The following is a 16,936-nucleotide window of genomic DNA, read 5'->3' as shown; positions in this document are numbered from 1 at the left end:
AATTTGCAAGCACAACTGGCTATACTTCAATGACCCACTGTCGCGATCAAGACAAAGCACAACCTGAAGATGTTATTCGACGTACGATTGACGGGAACTCAATGCACAATCTCTCAAAAAAAAAGCCAAGATAAGTAAAATAAATTTTAAATTATGTACTTTTAATGGACCATGTGATGGTAAAATTGTTCTTGCTTTCATCAGTCAATTTGATGACTATTTTCATGAAGAGCAATATGCTGAAAAAGATAAACTTAAATGTGTCACTAACCATCTGGCAGACAGAGCATCGTTATGATGGACTGTTGTCCGTAAGAGTATTGATTGTCGTTCTACTTGGGAGACATTTCAAAAGAAAATTTTGTAGAATTTTCTTTCACCTCAATTCTATGAAAAAGCAATCAAACAGTGGGATCTTCTGCTAGATATTGAAGACAAAATTCGTGGATGAGAAAAGTGACCGCAACAATTTTTGACTAATGGCAATTTTGGTACAAAGCAATTCAATTCTAACTTCTGAAGATTCAATCAAAATCACTTTGTCCTTCTTCTTTCCGTAAACCTTGGACTCGACCTCCTACTTTACCTTCAAACCCTAAGCCTTCTCTCCAGCCAAATCCCAACATACCCAAATTTCTAGCCCTTACCAATAACGTCTCCAAAGTAAAGCCTATAATATGCTACAAGTGTCATCAACCTGGACACTTGGAAGTGAATTGTCAATCCAAGAAGCAAGGTGTTCAAATCAATCACTTGGGAGCGACCGAAAACGAAGACCATGAAGATATGCCAGACTTCATTGAAGATGATGATGATATCGGGGATGCTTCACATACTTTATTAGGCATACCAAATCCTTATTCATTATTAAGAATGAGTTGTTTTATGCATGGTCAAAAAAAGATTGTTTTGCACGATGATAAAAGCATGCAATATTTTATTTCTGCAAAGTTGGTTTAAAAAAAAGAATTTGCGTACCGTTCCAACTCATTATTGCATAAAGGCTGCATTCTTAAACACTAGATACAATGGTATACAAGAAGTTTATGATTTAGAAATTAAAATTGGTGATTATGTTCAGTGCAAAAATTTTGGTTGTGCCTTTGCAAGCTAGTGATATTATTTTAGGAATGCCTTGGCATCATAAATATAATCTTGACATAGATTATTCCACACATTCCATGAAAATTCATTATAACGGAAAACAAATCACATTACATGGATCGCACATCTTTGATAGTTTTTCCCTACTTAGTTACACATAGGATAAACATGCATTGAGAAAAGGTAGTAAATCATACTTAGTATGGGTGAATGAAATTGAAGCTAAGAAAAATCAGATGCATCCTAGACATGCACAATTTCTTTCACAATTTCAAGATTGTTTTGCTGCTGATTTATCCCCTAGTTTACCACCTACACGTCCCAAAGACCATAAAATAGACTTAATCACAAGTTCTCAACCACCATGTAAAGCAACTTATAGACACAATCAGATTGAACAAAAAGAAATCCAAGCACAGGTTGAAAACTGTTGAATTGAGGACTCATTAGGCCCAGTAGTTCTCCTTTTGGTGCAGTTGTCCTATTAGTTAAGAAGAAAAACAATACCTATAGGATGTGCATTGACTATCGTGCCCTAAACAAGATCAATATTAAGAATAGATATCCAATCCCTAGGGTAGACAACCTCATGGATAAACTACAAGGGATCACTATTTTTAGCAAGATAGATCTCAAATTTGGATATTATCAAGTACGATTGGATACACCTGACATTTTCAAGACTGCATTTAGAACTCAATTTGGTCATTATGAATTTCTTGTTATGCCTTTCGGTTTGACCAATGCACTAGCTACATTCAGTTGTATGATGAATCATATATTTTTGAAGTATCATAATTGTGTGATTGTTTTCTTTGATGATATATTGGTTTTTAGTAAGAATGAGAATGAGCATTATGAACAACTATCTTTGGTTTTCAAATTGTTGAAAGAGAATCAATTGTATGCTAACCCTAACAAGAGTGAATTTTTCCAAACCCAAATTGAATATTTAGGTCACATTGTTTCTTCTGATAGTATTCGTGTTGATCCTAAAAAGATAGAGGAAATTTTGAATTAGCCAATCCCTAAAAATGTGCATTAGTTACGTTCTTTCTTAGGTCTTACCAGCTTTTATAGAAAATTTGTGAGAAAATTTTCATTTCTTGCATTACCTTTGACGAAATTGTTAAAGAAAAGTGTTGTGTATCATTGGTCTGACAATCAGTAAAAATAGTTTGATTTATTGAAACATGCTTTAACACATGCACCTATTTTGTAAATACCTGATTTTAATCGACCATTCTTTCTAGTAGTCACTGATGCTAGCGGATCAGGAATAGGAGTTGTCCTCATGCAAGATTCACATCCCATAGCCTATTCTAGTTGTAAACTTAAACCCTCTGAACTGAAGTATTGCACCTATGATAAAGAATTGTTAGCTATAGTTCAAGCCTTATGTCAATGGAAACACTATCTAATGGGATCCGAATTTATGATCAAAACTGACTAGCAAAGTATCAAACATCTCCTTAGTTAGCCACAAATTTTTGACTGTTATATTAAATGGGATGCTTTCATTCAAATTTTCCATCCACTTATCCAATATTAACCTGGAAGAGAGAATGTTATTGTCGATATATTGAGTAGAAGACCAAGTACCCATAATATTTCCATTCTATCTTTTGATTCCCTTATTCCTATGAAGGATACATATGACCATGACCCCAGTTTTCAAGCTAATTGGAACAAATTAGTTGCTAATAACTGGATTCCAATTGATTCTTTATCTTATTGTGATGGATTTATGTTCAATTTAGATCATTTGTGTTGCACGAAATTCATTGTCCTCCATATCAAGGCCATAGAGGTATTATTTCCACTTTAAGAACATTGGTTGAAGATTTTTACTGGCCATAAATGGAATCTGATGTTTCTAACTTTATCCCTTTTAGTAGCACCGTTCACCTTCTTGTAATTGACGCACACTCTAATTTTTCCGTTTTTCTTCATCACAATGACTATGGGGGATACCCAGTCCCAGTGCTCAATTTCGTAAATGAATCCTGCTTTCATCAGCTTATCAATCTCTCCCTTGACAGCATGAGTGTGCTTAGGATTCATTGGATACGGTCGCTGCTTCACTGGTGTTACGTCTCGTGTCATGGGTATGTTATGAGTTACTACACTCGGATCTACCCCTTTAAGCTCTTCCAAGGACCATGCAAATACGTCTACATACTCTCGCAAGAGAGCGACAAGACTCACTTCCTCTTTCTCAACCAAGTCATCTGCAATGAAGACTGGTCGCGGTGTCCCCCCTTCCTGGGCTAAGTTTACCTCTTTGACCCTGGCTGCGATCGGTTCGCTTATTTGCCCTTGTCGTTTGGCACCCATCAAGATCACTACCCTATCTCCTTTCTTGAATTTCGTAAATCGTTTAGGAAGGTCTCGTGGTTTTCGTTGTTCGTCTGTTCGGGTGTCCCTGGGTTGGTTCGCCCTTCCTTGCTTCAATCGTCTGTGCCTCAAGTGGACAGGTAAGTCCCCAGTTGTGCGTCGGGTCTTGGGCAGCCTAGGTATTTTTAGGTCGCTATCCAAGCTTACCACCGACTAAGAGTCGAGCTCGCCGTCTTCACTAGAAGAGGGGGTCTCCCTTGGTGGTCGCAGTTCAGATGGTGATTCTGCCCTAAGCACTGGTGTCGCTCCTCGTTAAGCTAGGCCTGCTTGCTCAAGGTCTATGGCTCCTACGTGTTCTAACCAGGCGCGGTCACAATTTATGTGCCTCACTTTGTCTCGTAGGCACTTCTTTTTTGCGGCTTGGAATCCGTCCGTATTTGTTATATTTCATGTCCCTCCATGTCGTATTCTACCGAATCCATCTCACCCTCACTTCCATTACTGAAGGGTTGGCAGTCTTCGTACTCATTGTCAGAGTCCTTTGCACCAGACTGTTCATCGTCTCGTAGGGCTTGGTACATCTCTTGTCCTCGATCCAGGACTAAGGCCTAGTTGTACATAAGGTTCAAGTCATGCACCCTGGTCCATTGCCACTTGGATTCGCCTAAGAGATCCTGGAGGAGTTTGAGGTTTGCTATTGAATTGTCAGCCAGCTTGTCTGTTAAGTATTCCAAGGCCTCCTGGAGTTCTCTCTTGTTGCCTGGCACTTGGAAGGTGACGGGCTTAGGTCTCCCAAGAAGGGTTCCTTCCATCTTGCATACTGGTATAGAGGGCGTGCCGTCGGTCGTGCCCATCATCTTGATGGCTTGCTCATGTGCCTCATGATTCGAGAATAGCAGGTCGATTGTAGCAAGGACATGCATCCAATCCTGCTCATCCTCTGGACATGGGATATACTTGGTCAAGGGCCCATAAGACTTCTTGACGTGACTGTCACCCTTGAGCATCGAGAAGATGGCATCCAAGTTGACTGGTGAGGTTTTCCATGTGTCCATCTCTATCCTCACAGCTTCCGTCCTGTTGCCTAAGAATATCAAGCTATTACCCCAATCTTCAATAACTCTGGCATTGCACATCCATGGCCGGCCTAACAAGACATCGTAGTCCACCCCCTTCATGACTATAAAGTTGACAGAGAATTGGACACCTGCAATTTTCACTGGCCAGTTTTCAAGTACCCCGAATGACCTCACCCTCATGCCGTTTGCTAATGTGGCATTAAACTGAGCGGTCTCAATAGGTGGGTTTCCCTAGGTCTGCAGTACTGCATGGCTTAGCATACTAACCCTGGCTCCCGTGTCTACGATCCCCTTTCTTATTGTGTCTCCTAAGGCTAGGACTGATAACATTGCATGCATCTCGATGCCTTCCCAGAAAGCATTAATGTGCAAGGATTTTGGCATAAAGTGTAGCGTTAGACTCAGTATTTGTGTTTCTGCGTCCTAATCCTGTATATTTGATGCCTGTTCTCGTGATTCCTTGACCCACTGCTTGAGGTTTTGCCATAGGGTGGGGTACTGCTTAAGCAAGTCTCCTAGGCTTAATGTCACTAGGGTGGTCACTAGCGTGGTAAGGAGGCTATCAGCTGCTCGTCCCTCTCCAATGCCGGATTGTCTTGGCCAATGGCCGTGACTGCTTTGTGGGCCTGTAACATCAAGGCTTGCCCTAAGGGGTACTATCTGCGGTGCAGTTGCATCTCCTGACTTTGGTCGAGGGGATGAGATTGCCGTTCTCATGCTAATGAGATCCTCGCTCTCGTCTTTTAGGATAGGCTCAGCATCCCTTAAGTGCTCTTGGGCCTCTTTTACCCAGTCCTTCACTTTCTCTATGGCCTCGAGTTGGCGCTTCAGATGCGGGTACTCCCCTACCTTGGCACTTCCCTTTTCAATCGTCTTGGGGGCTGAAGTTTCTGTCTCTACATCCTTGACTTTCAACAGGCAGAGTTGTAGCACTCTCAGCTTTTAGTGCGATCTTAGCCTCCGGCCTCCTCTTTCTTTGCCTACGGCTCTTTTTTCCCGTCGAGACTCCATCGAGGTTGCTGGGTCCGAGTAGTGATATGCCGGCCTACTTTGTCTAGGCACGGGTCATGACCCGCAACGGGATGGGTGTGGCTTCCCCATCAAGGTTCTCGACACCAAATAGCCCCAATGGGACAGATGATACTTCGACTGAATTTGCAGAAGGTTTCCACTTTGGGAAATCGACAAAGAGATGGGTGATTCCACACTCAACACACTTTAGGTCAGCTTTGTCTCTATTTTGCTGCTCCCTCTCAGGGCAACGTAATGAGACATGGCCTGGGTGACCACAAGTCCAACAGATGATTGGATCCTTCATCTGCACTCCTAGGCCTCTACCTCATCCTCTCCCTAATGCCATCACTGGTATTGGTCGATAGTCCATAAGGACAGCGTTGCCCTCGTTGTCGTGAGAGACATAAGGGTATAAGTAAGTCTCTTCCTCATTTGCCTCTTCCACATAGTGGAGTGGACTTGGTGGATGGGTCACATAGGGATCGGGCGGCCTAGGTATACCTGTAGGGTTTATGTCCATCCTGGGGACAGTCGGCTTAATGTCGTTAGGCACAGGAAGGGCCAATGGGGCTCCCCTTCCGAAAAGTGGCTGCGGTCTGTTTGCTAGGTAAGGCTGACCGTATGGTTAGGAGTATGGAAGTCTCCTGGGAAATCTACAGTGCATAATGTCGTGACCAAACCTACCATGGTTAGCGCAAATTCTCAATCGAGGGTCTTGACACTCGGTTGGCAAATGATTTCCACCATAGTACACACATTGGACATGTGGCCACGTTGGTCATCTCCACAGGTCTTGCAGCTTGACTATCTCCATCTTCACATCAGCCAAGTCGTGGTTCATCTCGGTGGCCTTCCCCTTATCTTGGGATGATGGGGCTGGTCGCTCACCAGAGGTTGATGCTCTTTCCAAACCTCGCGACATGGTTTCTTCTGAGTTGGAGCTCCTGGAGCTCCTCTCTTTTAGTTGATCGTCAACTCTGATAGCTTCCTCAAAAACCCTAGTTAGCATGTCTTGCTGCAAGCTTGAGTTGGCTGCCAAAGCCTTATACAGTTCCTCGTTTTGAATTCTGCTGATGAACATAGTTGAAACTGCTCTTTTAGTCGGTCGTTCACCTATAGGGATTCTCTTGAAGAGGCTCCTTATGTGGGTTACATAATCGCGAATGTCCTCCTTCTCTTTCTGCTTGACATTCATCAGTCATACTAGCAGATTGTCAGAGTATCCAGGCTCAGCAAATCTCTTAATGAAGAGGTTCTTGAGGTTATTGAAGTTTGCCCACTCTGCGGTGTCTAAGCTTGTATACCAGGTCCTGCCCTTGTCACCTAAGCAGAGCCCAAACGCTTGAGAACACTGAGTCAGGTTACTGAGGTCATTGGCTTTGCAGACTTGCTCGAATTGCTCTACAAAGCTGTATGGGTCGTCATGGGGTTGGTACTTGTCGAGCTGCTTTGCAACTATTGGGATTTTAGACTGGCTCTTAGAGCCTTGGGTTGCTCCTAATCTTGCCAGCAGTGAGGTCGCCAATGTTGCAACACTTTGCTCTGTTGCGGTGTTGTCTAACAACCGCTTCATAAGAAGTTCACTCAGCGTTAAGTCTCCTTCTAGGGCTCTCTCATGATCCATTCGGTTTCTGCCAGCTAAGTTCAACACTTGCTGTACCTCATGCAACTTTGTCCTTTGACTTTGATTCCTGGCCTGCTGGTCTCTATTGTACGCGGCTATGCCTTGCAACGCCTTATGGGCTAGCTTCCTCTCTTCTTCTAAGTCTGCGATTTCAGTCTCACTATTTGCTTCATTTCCAAGAATAGATGTATCTCATTGATTTGTTGATGTTTGTGAATCATTAATAACATTTGTGGTTGCATGGGTATTTAATGGATGGCTGAAAAATGTTGCAATATCTCCCTTTGAAACCTCACAATTTTTTTGTTACTTTAGTCTACCTATGCTTGCAGAAAAACACATTAAACAATACCTAAGATTTTTTTCCTTCACAATGCCACTACAAAATTATATCAACTTTTAAAGAATACCATTTGCACATAAATCCAAATATAACTTGAAAATCAAAGAAACATACAAACAATTACCACTTAACTACGACATACAAAAGATTGGTTTCATAGTTATATTTGCTTTTATATTTTGTACTATGACCCATAAAAGCAAATATAACTTGAAATTGAAAGAAACATATAGACCATTACCAACTTAACTATGACCCATAAAATATTGGTTTCAAGCTTTTAGATTAAAGCATCTTATTTGCAAGGAATAACACACACACACACACACACACACACAATGTACACATACATCGTTGCATATTTTAAAAAACCTTACTAAATAATGACACTAGCTCAATGGAGATAAAATACAATATGGTTAATAATTTGAGATCCAAGTTTATCATGGAATTAATCGCAAAGTAGCTATCAAGAGTTGATAAAAATCTCTCTGTGGTTCTATGACTATGAAATTTTCTAAGTCTTATCTTTATTAAGTGCATTGTGATAAGCATTGTGGTCTATCATGTAAATATCAATGTATGATCATTTGCACCTCAGATCATAAACCTCGTGTATGCATTAGAATACTCACTAGTGTTTCACATTTTCTAACTAGAAACAATTTATAGATATAAAATCTTCACCGTGATATAAAACATGACACAGTGCAAATAGTGAATTTCAAAACTTGAAAAAACCATCAATCATATAAAAAAAATCGTGAATAAGATAGACACACAATCTTGGAATAATTACTCCTAACAATTAAAAGCACTTAACTAACTTAATATATAGGCATAAATTACGAGTCCCATTCCATGGAGTATAGAGTTTTACAAAGTTGCCAATCTTTTCAAGACATGTTTGGATTCACAAGTCATGGAAACTCCAAAAACTGATAGATTGTTTTATAAAATGCAAGTAGAGATTGTGGGAGTTAGGTTACTCAAAAGGGGTCTGCTAAGATAGGACCAAGCTCTACAAGGGGTCTCTGTGCCTTTGCAGGATCAATCCCACACTCTACCATCTAAAAGTTATCAAGGTCTGCAAAGGATATACGTGCAACCCTATCATCTACCAACATGCGATTACTTGCCTTTAACTCTATCAAATTCATGATCACTTCATCTAGGGCATCCCTTGGCTTTCTGCACAACCACAAGTTTTGGCCTAGAGGTGCCAAAACTCAACAAGACAAATGATGAGCCATCCAATTGCATACACATTAGACTCCTTGCTATAGGCAGACTGGCATAGTGGGTCGTAGATCTCAGGTGCAATCCAAGGTTGTCTTCTCCTTTCCAACTCTCCTTTCCGCCGACACTCATCTATGAGGTGCATGGGATCATTTGGACCACCACAGTTGATTGCTGATCTTGTCATGCCAGAAATTAGCATTAGACCCTAGTCTATGATGCCAACCCTAGGGATGTTCTCTTTGGTAAAGTCTAGTACCATGTTCTTAGCATGCAAGTCTGAATGAATGATGCCGGCACTATGCACGGCCTTCATCCCATCCACTAGTGCATGAATAATATTTGGCATATGATTGATAACGCCCACAATCCTAGCTTTCTTCTCTGCATTGGGCACCTTGTCAGGATTAGGGTTGAATCCCACTGATGTCTTGCACAAGCGCTCGATTATTCTTCTATATCTACATTCCTTGAAAGGACCCCACATCAATACATCATTCAATGTACCACCATTGAATAAGGGGAAGACTATAACCTAAGGGGGCTCAAAAGTGAAGGCAATGCATTGCACAATCAATGCATTGACCTTTTGCATCCCATGCTCCACTTGAAACTGTTGTAACTTGGCATTATTAGAGCCCTTGTACATTTTGGCACAAAATTTCAAATTTCAAGGAAAATAACTTATATTATCTATTGTGGCTTCCACACACTGCCCGAAGGAGCCTTCACCGATGTCTTTGCCTAGCTTGATTACATCAAAAGGAATGCCAATTGTTGGTGCACATTGGTGATTCCTTAATGCATGCCACATAGTTCTTGCCCCTGACGGATCATCTTGATATCCTATAGAACTGGGACTAGGACTTGCACCTATTCCAGTCTTCAAACACTTTGGCAGAGAGGAGGCACTAGACAAGTCCTTCGCTCGCTTTGAACATGCCACCTCCTCTCTCCACTTTCTGTTCCACAAGGCCAACTTCTCATTTGATACAAATGATGGTGCTAACTCCCTAAGATCTTCAAGCATCTTAGGTGCGTTTCCGAGCAATGTGCGGCAAAGATGCAAGTTTTTCTCAAGATCCATGAGTGCATCAGTAACTAAGTGTGAAAGCCCTTGTTGTTGTAACAAGGCACGCATAGCTATACATGCTCAATTGCAAAATTTGACAAATACAACATCGTTGCTATTAATGAATGATATTTGTTCTTCTGTACTAGACGATATGACCTCTATTAAGCAAATGTGGAGTGCTTTAGCAACGTTAAGAGCCATCTCAACAAGGCCAATTTCCCCAGTCTCTGACAAAAGAAAAAAATCATATAAGCATGGCACCCGAGACCTTGCCTCCCAATCATAAGTTAGACTACATCACTTGAATAAAAGCATTTGATATGCAATCATTGTTTAAAAACAAAATTACATTATACCAATCTTCAGTTATACTAGTGTTGTATATAGACTTCAATTGAGTTAAAATTACATGATATCATTTAGACATTGAACAATGAAGATGCAACATAGATTGCATCAAGTTGTTTTCTCATAAAAGCATAAATACACAAAAAGATTGCTAGAGTTTTAAATATCTATACATGCGAGGACACTTTATGGTTGAGTGTACAACCTAAATGCCCATCCCGTCAAGCAACACCAAATAACTAGCATGTCAAGACATTATGTAGCCAAAAACATGACCAAATGACCATCACTTATTTATTCATTTATAGCCCATCAGGACACTATCTAGCCGAATTCACGACCAAGTGCCCATCCATACCCAAGGAGGAAGGGAGGGTGTCACAATCAAAATGACACATCTATGCCGAGTTCACGACACAATGCCACATACTTGTCAACAGACACTCACTTGCTGACTTCATGACTAAGTGCCTACTTGACAAGCACCTTTTAGCCCTACACACACACACACCCATCACGAGACAAGTATCATGACATGTATACGTTGAATACACGACACATGTCAATCCACGTATCTCATAAGTGACTACAAAATACATACGCACAAAGAATCAAAGATACAAATAATGCATGGCAAGAGACCCATCTCATGAGACACATACATGCCAGTCAACGATCCCTTGCCATACACGTGCATGTGAAGAGTATACACCTTCTCACATGGAGTGATAGGAGAGGATTGTCTTATCAGTTCTCTTGACATGCATTTCTCGAATTCATGGTGTATGCCAGTCAAATGGCCTCTCCTATCACACATGTGGATGTGCGCACACATACATGCACACATCGTGATAAGAAAGGACTATCTCATGACATGCATACGCCAAATTCACGACACATGCCAATCATTAATGGGCCTCTACTGCCACACACACCATATCACCTACTCTCTAATCTTTTTTTAATGGTATTCTTGAAAAAAATTGGCATGTGGTAAGGTATCCTACTATCAATGGTAAACACCACCTTGCATTAGCATTGAGTCCCAATCCAATCCCTATGTGATTTGCTTCAAAATGCTTGTGTCTACTTAAAGTTGTTTCAAGAATCCCTTACCTTTGAATAGCCTAGGATGAATTTGTGCTAACAATACTTTTTTAGATTCATTGCTACCTTAAATGAAATTAGTTGCCAACACAAAGCAAAAAGTATGAGCTACAATCCATCTAAGCGAGTCACACCCAAAACACAATCCTAGTAGAGAGAGAGAGAGAGAGAGAGAGAGAGAGAGAGAGAGAGAGAGAGAGAGAGAGTTTTCTAGCTAAACATTTCCTCGTAGATAAGGTGAGGTTCATGATTATATGGCTTTGGGCTTGCTTGTTGAGATATTTGCAATCACAACTACTTCAGTCCCTTTGTGAGAAGCAGTGAGGGCTCAAGACCAAAATCCCATATGCACAGTAGGAGAAAGTACCACAACTCAAATCCTATAAAGCATTGTACTTGCACTCTTTTTTCTAATGCAATGATAGTACTCTTTTCTTTCTAGTAAAGTGTCTTGTCACTGTCAATACACAAGATTGTGTTTATGAGTCCAAGTCTCAATCTTGGAACCTAATTCACTTGTGTAACAATTTGTTCTTGTCAAGTTAAATGTCTTCATGAGTTTCTCTTTCAACCTCCATAGCTTACGCATCTGCCATGCTCTAGATCCCGCGTATTTAAACATTGCTAAACAATACCATAATGCACAATTTAAAGATTGGCACATCCTCACTTGTGCAACTACTTGATTTAGACATTAGGCATGTGGTCTTTGTATACATACATTGAAGCAACCAACTCTTCCTTCTATAAAGCTATATTGAATTCATGCTTCCATTGGCATGTCACACTTTCATGGGATGCCTTTGGAGTTGGTAATAGGTATGTGTAGCTATTTGATTCTTTGGCACCTAGTCTCTTTACTAAGATTTCTCATACCTATTGAAGAAAAGGAAGAAACCATCAAAAGTAAAAAGAGAAGATCATTAAGTGTTCCATGCAACCTTGAAAAAGTTACAAAACAAGTGTGACAAGCAAATAATCTAATATTCATCTAGATCATCAAAAAATAAAAGTCAAGAGCCAAATGTCAAAACCACCATTATTTCATGGGGAAGATAGCGGGGATGATAACACTTTTACTGGAGCCATCATACACATGGATTATACTTTTCCTTATTTGCTTACCTAGGAATTAAGATCCTAGAAAAGAGCCTATGGCTGAACATCCACGTAGTAAATCTTGCAGACATGAAGCTGAGAAATCAAAGCACAACTCATGAGCTTTTATGGAACGTTGCACACTTGCCTTGAGATACCAATGTAGTGTAGCATTTTCTCATTATCGCGCATAAACACTAGCTTTTTCATATGGCAAACTACACTTTTTTATTAGCCCTTCGTTATTAAGGTATGGAAAAAAATCTAGATCCTTCAAAGGAATCACCTCTATAGCAACATTGGCATCCAATCTCCTCTATGTTGCTTACCTCATTCTATATACTTCATGAGCCTAGATACCCAACACAAAACAAAAGTCAATTCATTAGTCCTTTGTAGGCATCATGAACCTTCCCACCTTCCTTTCCTGTCATTTACCTTTGTTAGTATAGTCAAATTTAACAATTATCTAACCTAGGGAAAATAAGTTTTGTATTCAACTAGATTATGATCACATATACAAGACAAAAACTGCATTTAGCTTTGAGATATACATTATGGCCCTAACATGATATGTGCACTTGTAATTCATGATTTAGAATGCATAGAATGGAAGATGTCAATGTTTATTCACATGTACTGTTGATAAAAGCATCAAATTTCAACTACATAGCCCTATACAAATAATGACCTTTGGCAATAGGATATCGAAGTAAATGTCAGTGTATCTAATGTATCTCAAACTACATTAGATAAAAGCATCAAATTTCAACTACATTAGATACATTATGTCAGTGTATCTCTCAAACTAGGATACATTATGTCAGGCAATAGTTGATAAAAGCATCAAGTATTTTGATCCTAGGGACCTGTTAAAAATATTGATAACATGCTTGACTATAAGCTCACAATATGAGATCAAGGAGAGCCGAAATGTTGGTCTTGTGTGGACACGCACGACAGAAAATAAAAGATACGGGTTGACTTCTGGGTCCTTTATATCAACGCTAAGGCCATCTTTTGAGCAGTCGCCTCTACCGTACTGCATACATATGCTACTCCCTCTTGCCTGCGCCTCTTTACTACACGACCTTCTGCTGGCTGTCAGGATAATTATTATAATTCCACACATTGATCTTTATGTGTCCGCCATCAAGGCCGGCTGAAGAGGCTGAGGAGGCAAAGTCGAGGCGCGGGATGTAAGACAAGGTGCGGATATATTACAACCAAACGGAGCACTTGCCATTGATAACTAGCGACTGGTGACGACTGGCAGTACTGACAACGTCTGGCGATTGACGAGTGACTGGAGACTATCAATAGCAATGACCTGGCGATGCTTGGAAGATGGTTGAGGCAACTGGCGACGATTGGTGACTGGAGACTGTCGAGCTGTGAGCTAGCAAACTGGAAGAGGGCCGAGGCGACGAGGCAACTACAGTGGTGAGTTGGTGAGGGGAAGAGGGCCGAGACGAGTGCAACGATTGGAAGAGGTTGACTAGTGAGAGGGTCGAGTTGGAAAAGGCACCAAGCAACACTCGCGATTAGAAGAGGGCTAAGGCGCAGGCTGTTGTAGGCTAATATAGTGCAAGCTGCTGCTCGACTGGAAGAAGCAGAGGTTGCTGCTTAGCGACTGGGAGAGGAGTCGTGATGATTTTGGAAGAGGCTATGGTGAACATTTGTGAGAGAGAGAGAGAGAGAGAGAGAGAGAGAGAGAGAGAGAGAGAGAGAGAGGAACCTAAAGGAGAGCTCAACTTGAATGCTCATTTGGCCTTGACCTGCCATGCAGAAAAAAAGGCCTAGTGAAAGAGAAGGAAGGAGAGGGGGGACCATGAGTAAAAGTGATGGGGGCTGCTCTCTTCCATCATGACAACAAAACTCACATTAAACCTCATTAAAGTTTGTGTTTCCCAATTTCTTGACTTGATCAGCCCTTGTATTGTGCACTTGCCACCTACATTGGCACATATTTTCAAGCTAAAAATAAAGGTCATTGTTGTAGTGGGATTGTGCCCCTCGTGTTGTGTCGTATCAAAGCATCTCGATGCTTGCTCACCTTGGCCATGCTATGCATACCCTACAATTAGTCGGTTCCAAGTGACCACATCTTGGACGAGAAGCTCATCCAACACTCATTGTCCCTTTCCCAATGCACTACACTTGGCATACATGTTCATCAAAGCATTGCCATAAATGTTATATTTCTCCAACAACATTAATGTGACAATCTCATTATGATTTTGTTCACCTTTAACGAGTGCTCCTACACTGGCACATGCTTTCAATGCACAAATAAGCTGCATCTTATCAAAGCATTTTTGAGCTTCATCAATGTGACCATTTTTTGCATTTCTTGCAATCAATGAAGTCCAAGAGAATCCATCATGATTCATGAATAATATGTTTGTCAAACTCTTGATGTGCTTTTGCAAGAGCACCACATTTAGCACACATAGTTATTAAAGTTCTTGCAAGTTGCAACATAGGGGCTTCTTTCAAGAAACCCCCATTTTCAAATGTCATCATGTAGCCTTGTGCCCTTCAATACATCCCTTTGCTTTGCACAAGCCTTCATTAGTCCCACAACATGAGGACTAAGTAGTCTTCTTTGGAAAGACAACTCCTTTCTATTGTGAACTGCTTTGATCAATTCATATATATATGTATCGGCAATCCAACCACAAGGTATTTGCTATCACTTTGTGCTTGAAATCCAGAGACCTTGCATTGGCTTTTGGTTGCAGGGGGGCAAAAGAAAAAGCCATGTCTAAATATGAGAGCTCACAAGATTTATGCTTTGTAGATGTGGAATACATCATAATCAGATCAATTGGGGCAAACTAAGCTTGTTGTTGTGATTGTTCCACCGTTGCAAGGAACTTTAATACTTTAATACTATCTCAAGTCTATAAAATGCTCTGCAATAAAGCACTCCAAGACAGTGAGACACTACATCCCGAGAAAAAGGCTAGTCCAAGGCCTCTTGTGCTTTTGCAAGTGCACCACATTTGGCATACCTATCCACAAGAGCATTTCTGAACACAATCTTGCCCTCCAACATCCGCAATCTATCTCATTATGAGTTTTTAAACCCTTGTCAACTACTCCTATGGCAACACATGCTTTCAAGGCATATCTAATCGTGACAATTGCCTCTTCACCATGCCCATGGTCAACATATCTAGCCATGAGTTCCTTCCAGGAGAATGTGTTTGCAAACTGATAGCTTATCAAATACTTGTTCTTCTTTTGCAAGAGAGTCGCATCTACCATACATACCAACCATCACACTACTCGTCAAACCCACTCTAATAAACTTCACCATGCACACGTCATCCTTTATCTAGGCATGTGAAACACCACGACTTCAAGAAAAGGACAAAAGTTACATCATCCACAAACATATCTTGCTCTTGCATCTCCTCAAAAATTTGCAAAGCCTTGTCATCCTCATGATTCTCACAATATGCCTTCATCAAATCAGTCCGTGTGATACAACATCTCCTATCAGCATGTTGTTGAAAACATGTGACCTTTCGCAACAGAACCATACCCCCCATACATGTCTACCAATGCATTTCCTATTGTAGGATCATTTCCTAAGCCTGAGTTCTTGATCTCATTATGTATTTCCTAGCCTATTGTCTTAATGCCCCCAAGGTCCCACAAGCTTTCAAATACATGACAAATGTAATATCATCTGCATGCATGCTTTGTAGCTAGCATTTTGTAACATCTCAACGCTTCTTCACAAGGCACATGTTTGACATACCTAGCAAGCATGGCATTCCATGTGACCACATTTGGAACTGGTAAATTGTCAAATACCAGTTGTGCTTCTACAAGGGAGTAGCATTTGTAGTACATGTCCACAAATTTACAGGCCACATACAAATCCCCTTCCAAGTCCCTCAAAATAATATTCTCATAGGAGTAGAAGCCTTTGCATGATTAAACAGTGATGGCATATAGCCTGGGTGTGCTATAGTTGTCATTATAATCAAAATGATAGAAACATGGTAGCCAATTTTTAGAGTGAGTTGCTATTTATACTGCAATAGAAAAGCTTATCAGTGAAGGCATATAGTCCAAGTTTGTTGAAATCTTACCTTGCTTGGTTTAATCAATGAAGCTGTTCAATGCTGGATGTGGGGGCACACTACTCAATGTAGGACGTGGGGGCACGCTGGGTGGCTGGGGCATGTTGGAGGTTGACGAGGTAGGTCGTCCACGTAGGCTTTACCCTAAAGAACTGGCTAAGGAAGACCGCACATAGGACTACATAACAGGAAGGGTAGCAGAAAATGATCCAAAGATGATATATTTCCAACCTTGAGAAAACGACATGGTGAATACCGAGTCAGTGTGAAGACCGCCATCACATCAGAAGTAATGCGTGACTAGGAGAGAGAGAGAGAGAGAGAGAGAGAGAGAGAGAGAGAGAGAGAGATTGGTTTTGAGAAAAGGGGGGAAGACTTTACAAAAAAAGAAAAAAAAAAGGAAGAAGAGGTGTGTGTGTGTGTGTGTGTGTGTTTGTATATGTTTGTGAGAGTGAGAAAGAGAGAGAG

Source organism: Lygodium microphyllum, chromosome 27 (assembly GCF_053477565.2).
Source record: "Lygodium microphyllum isolate KBCC chromosome 27, Lygodium_microphyllum_v1.1.10, whole genome shotgun sequence".
Taxonomy (NCBI): Eukaryota; Viridiplantae; Streptophyta; class Polypodiopsida; order Schizaeales; family Lygodiaceae; genus Lygodium; species Lygodium microphyllum.
The sequence above is the reverse complement of the archived record's forward strand: the minus strand, read 5'-3'. Positions refer to the sequence as shown.